The sequence below is a fragment of the Otolemur garnettii genome, unplaced genomic scaffold (assembly GCF_000181295.1).
Source record: "Otolemur garnettii isolate 467f Iridium unplaced genomic scaffold, OtoGar3 scaffold00214, whole genome shotgun sequence".
In the NCBI taxonomy this organism is placed as follows: Eukaryota; Metazoa; Chordata; class Mammalia; order Primates; family Galagidae; genus Otolemur; species Otolemur garnettii.
Window position 1 is genome coordinate 403,848 of NW_003852609.1, and position 5,815 is coordinate 409,662.

Genomic DNA, 5,815 nt, shown 5'->3' on the forward strand with positions numbered 1-5,815 from the left:
CAATACCATCCAGGGAACCAGAAAACTTGTGTTTAGTTGAGTGCCCCAGCTTTCAACAGCACTCACACTATGCAATTCTATCCTGAGGAACCCTGGAAACTTGTGTTTGGTTGAGTGTCTCAGCTTTCAACTGCTTTCACAACATGCTATCCTATCCCAGGGAACCTGGAAACTAGGGTTTAGTAGAGTGCCCCAGCTTTCAACTGCATTTACACCACACAATCCTATACCAGTGACCTTGGAAACTTGTGTTTAGTTGAGAGCCCCAGCTTTCAACTGCACTTACACTTTGCAATTCTATCCTGAGGAACGTGGAAACTTGTGTTTAGTTGAGTGCCCCAGCTTTCAGGGGCACTCATACCTTGCAATTCTATCCTGTGGAATTTGGGAACCTGTGTTTAGGTGAGACCCCAGCTTTCAACTACACTCACACTGCAAAATCCTATCCCAAGGAGCCTGGAAATTATGTTCATTTGGGTGCCTTAGCTTTAAATTGCACTCACACCTTGCAATCCCATCTCAGGAACTGGAACACTTGTGTTTCATTGAGTGTCCCAAATTCAACTGCACTCACACCATGCAATTCTATGCTGGGAACCTGGAAACATGTGTCTAGTTGAGTGCCCAGCTTTCAGCTGCACTCATACTGTGCATTCCTATCCCAGGGAACTTGGAAACTTGTGTTTATTTGAGTGCCCCAGGTTTCAGCTGCACTCATACCGTGCACTCCTATCCTGGGGAACCTGGAACCTTGTGTTTAGTTAAGTGACCCAGCTTTCAATTGCACTCATACTACGCTATCCTATCTTGGTGATCCTGGACCCTTGTGTTAAGTTGAGTGTCCCAGCTTTCAACTGCTTTCTCAATATGCAACCCTATCCCAGGGAACCTGGAAACTAGGGTTTAGTTGAGTGCCCCAGCTTTCAACTGCATTCACACTGCACAATCCTATACCAGCCACCTTGGAAACTTGTGTTTGAGAGCCCCAGCTTTCAACTGCACTCACACTACGCAATCCTATCCTGGGGAATGTGGAACCTTGTGTTTAGTTGACTGCCCCAGAGTTTACTGGCAATCACACCTTGGAATTCTATCTTGTGCAATTTAGGAACTTGTGTTTAGGTGAGACCCCAGCATTCAACTACACTCACACTACACAATCTCATCCTGAGGAACTTGGAAACTTGTGTTTAGTAGAGTGCTCCAACTTTCACCTGCACTCACACTACGTAGTCCTATCCTGCGGAACCTGGAAACGTTCTTAGCTGAGTGTTCCAGCTTTCAACTGCACTCACTCTGTGCAATCCATGCTGGGGACCCTGGAAACTTGTGTTTAGTTAAGTGCCCCAGCTTCAACTGCACTCACTCTGTGCAATCCATGCTGGGGACCCTGGAAACTTTGTTTAGTTGAGTGCCCCAGCTTTCAACTGCACTCAGAGTGTGCAATTTTATCCTGGGGAACCTAGAAACTTGTGTTTATTTGAGTACCCCAGCTTTAAACTCCACTCACACCATGCAATCCCATCCAGGGAACCAGAAAACAGGTGTTTAATTGAGTGCCCCAGCTTTTAACTGCACTCACACCATGCAATCCTATTCTGAGGAACCTGGAAACTTGGGTTTAGTCAGGTTCTTCAAGCTCGGGCAGCAGCTATTTGGCTTTTATTTCTGTGAAGAAGTCACTGCTATTTCCGTTTATTTAGTATGCCAGGCACATAGCCTGCTTAATCTTCTGTCCATGACAGGCCTGGGCAGAGTGCCTAAAAATTCAAAAGAAGACATGAGTGACATCATTTAACTAGATCTGTGTTTAGCTCCAGGAGGATCCTTTTAGGGACAGTATAGCTTTATATAAATTTCTGTAGTTAGAAAAGCATCTCCAAAAAAACTCTCAGGAGAAATACTAATTTGAATAATGTAAAGACATTATGCAAAAATTCATTCCATTGTCAAATAAGTGGGAAATTCGAGATAAAACTACTTTACTGAAGGATTGTCAGAACGTTTTATATGCTCCATACGTCATGAATCTCAAAGAGGAATATATTTTACATATACCACCTGTTCCATACTTAAGTGATTATATAATAAAGTTCTTTGTTATGGAAAGGCCTTAGATTAGATTAGATTAGATTTCTTAGAATCATCCTTCAAGAACCCCTAGGTAAGAATGTCATTTTGTTGTTCTAATGATCCCAGAAGGGATATTTTTTGTGCTCATGGCTATACACATTCTTTAATCTTGGCAAAAACAGCACACCAGTTTTAAGAATTGTGGTTTGATAATCAAGTGCATTGCTTGATTGCTTTCAAACAATGTCAAAGAAAACTAAAATTCAGAATTACAAGTCATACTTCCTGCCTTCAAGAACCACAGATTCGACTGAGGGAAAGGTGTAAACAAAGTATATTATGATACAGATATACTTAATAAAAGAATGGAGCATTGTCTGTGCCTGGGAGAGCTATGAAAACATTTTGGAAGACTGTATGGATTTTATGGTGTAATAAATATTCAGTTTTGGGCATATTATCCCTGAGGATGCTCATTTGTTATTCAAGTGAAGATGTGGAGAAGTCAGCAGTATAAATGAGTTTAGAGTACAGAGAGGAAATCTTGGATGCAGAGTAGGTTAGACATTATTTATATGGCTTTGAAACCCTCAGACTAGATGAGATCACCAGTAAAGTAGATGTGTTCCAAAAAGAGAAATGTGCATATAGTGCAGGTCTTCAGCCCTGAGGCATTAAGAGAGTGAGGTGACCACCCAGAGGGACGTGAAGGATGAGCTAATGACAAAGCAGTGAAACCAAGACAATGTCCAGAGTTAGTAGTCAGGCAAAGAAGAGATATGTGTGATTAGCTAACTGGTCTTCTTCTCTAATCCAACTATATTTGCCACCTTTTGCCAATATTGACCAGGCAGGCCAAACATACCTGCTTCTGTTCCTAATCTGGAATCAGGATGGAGTTATTGCAATTCTCAATTGTCTTGAGAAATTACTAAGTAAAGTACCAGAGATCCACAATCCTTTCCAAATCTAAAAAGTTCTGAAAACCAAAAAGACATTTTCCATTCATTTGGAAACAACTCAACTTCATCTGTCAGTCACTATTTTTGGCAACATAGTCTGGTTTGAAATGGTATCAGACAACTTATGATCTTCATTTACCACTCAATAGGTATACATTTTTTCTGCCAGAAGATATTTCTGGATTTGATTTTGGCATTCCTGCCTTAGGCCTTCCAGGAGGTGCAAAGTAAATTACAGGTGATGAACGATAGTATCTTTTCCAAACTGGAAAATTATATATTCCGAATGACATCTGACTTCAGGAGTATTAGAGAAGTAATTACTATTTTCTATAAAATTATTGGAATTCTACATACATTTCATATAAAATAGTCTAGTTTTACTGAAAATACATTAAGATTGTTATAGCTTGCTGTGTGATAAAATAATTTAATTTCCTACCCCCATCTGGACTTAATATACTTTTTTAACAGGAAGAGTAATTCCCTAATTGCAAACCCAGATATAAAGAATTTTTTAACTTAAAATAATATATCCTGAATTTCCTGGCTTCCAGGAAAGAAAATTTGAACCTTATATTTATGAGAGAAAAGAGAAAAATTCCAGGGCAGTGCCTATGGCTCAAAGTGGTAGGGTACCTGCCCCATATATGGGAGGTGGCAGGTTCAAACCTGGCCCCGGCCAAAAACTGCAAAAAAGAGAGAGAGAGAGAAAGAGAGAGAGAGAGAGAAAACTTCCCCCTTTCCCCCAAAACTTTCATGAAAATAATTTATAGTATGGCTGATTAAGAAGAGAAAGATTACAAATTTATTTACCACACCCACCAGGAGAATCACAGCATGATTGCCCAATCTCCCAAAGAGATACACACACTTATGTACCTTTGTTGGGGGGGGAGATAAGAAGTATAGGTAATACTATGTTGAGGGGCAATACATGATTACTAGGAAGTTGAATAGATACTTGGGAGAGTGAATGGGTTGGGGGAAAAGATGGACTTATAAATGACTTTCTGTGGAAATTAACCTGAGAGAGAGGCATTATTTTAAAATGGATTGGGCCAGGTCTTAGTGGCATACTTGATCATCTTTCCTGTAATAGTTACTGAGATAATAGGGAACAAAAAGATAAGTGTTCATCTTGGTGGGTCTCTCTGGTCTTTGAGGAAATGGCAGGGAGGCCCCTTCAATGCCTTTTGTTCTCCGACAGCACTAAATTTGAAATACTCTATAACAAGGAATCTATTTTGGAATGTAATTTCCAGAGATTCCCCTTTTATATAAAATCTGTGTGAAGACATGATTCATCAACCTTTAGTATCATTTTTTTCAATAGATATTTTGAACCTACTATGTACATAGTACTATATTAGGGCTGGAGAGAAAAAGACTTTCCTAATCTCAATCTGGATGCTTTAATTTACACTTTCTACTCTATTGGTATAGGGATAAATGTAGGGCCCTTGAGAGAAAATCCTGACAGATGAGGAAGACTTTTGGATACAGTGAGTTTGTGCAGGAGACTTGGGCTTAGGGACACAGAGTCTGCATGAATACAGAACAATTCTTGGTTACCTGTAATGCAAATCTTCTTTATACCCTCCTGCTAAGAAGCAATGTCCCTGGTAGATAGTAGTTGTTTAAGATTTATCACTTGAATAGATGCATGCCTTTTTATTATAGAGAAAAAAAGGTTTATTTAGGGAAGGAATTGCATTTAAATAATTCGATATTTTATGCATGTGGAGACATTTGTCAAGATTCTTTGCCCATAATGCTGATTGAAAGTATTAAATGACACATGATTTTGAAAATTGCTAGAAAATTAAAGTCAGGAGACTTGTATCCTCATTTCAACCTTCTTACAAGCAGAGTGAACTAGGGTACTCTCATTCTAAATTTTATCCTCTACAAAATAATAACAGAACTATTCTTTGCCACTGCACAGAGCAAAAGTGGAAAACTTAGATGAAAAGATACAGCAAAATAAGTCAAAGTATAAAACAATGCAAAAATAAGACCACAAAACAAATTTTATTAGAATTAAACAAGTAGGGTTATGTTTGCTCCACCTCCACATTCTTTTAATGCACGAATTCTAATATAAATTAAAGGCTTACTTAGAAAAGGCTAGACAAGAAATAGAAAGGTCTCCTCCCTGGAGAGACAGCAGGGCACCAGAACATTGGAAACAATGGCTTTGCGGTCAGGCTTCTCAAGGAGATGGCAGCAGCCTGGGAAATGTGGCAACACTATACAGCAAAGCAGAAAAGACAGCAATAGGTTGGCAGGAGCAGCTGTCCTGGAACAAGGGATGGTAGTAGGAGGCAGGTCTGATTACATGTGATATCCACAAGGACCCTCTATGACCCAGCAATTCCAACAAGGAGAAAGGTTTTACCCAGGCTCCTCCTCTGGGAGATTTTACAGGGCCAGAATTCAGTTATTTGTCTAAGTATCACTGACAATTCTAAAGGAATATTTGGGAAGAGGAATACTTGGAGATAGAGGGTTGTCTTTTAGACAAATTGAGATTTAGATAGTGAATCTATGGAGTTATACTCAACACTTGTCAGGGTTTGTGACACCCCAGTTATGCCATAATCTATAATAAATTGATAAATAGTTTTGTAGTTTTGGCCAAGCACAGTGGTTCACACCTGTAATCCTAACACTGTGGGAGGCTGGGATGAGTGAAATGCTTGATCTCATGAGTTTGAGACCAGTATGAGCATGAAAGAGACCCTGTATCAACTAAAAACAGAAAAACTAGCTGGGTG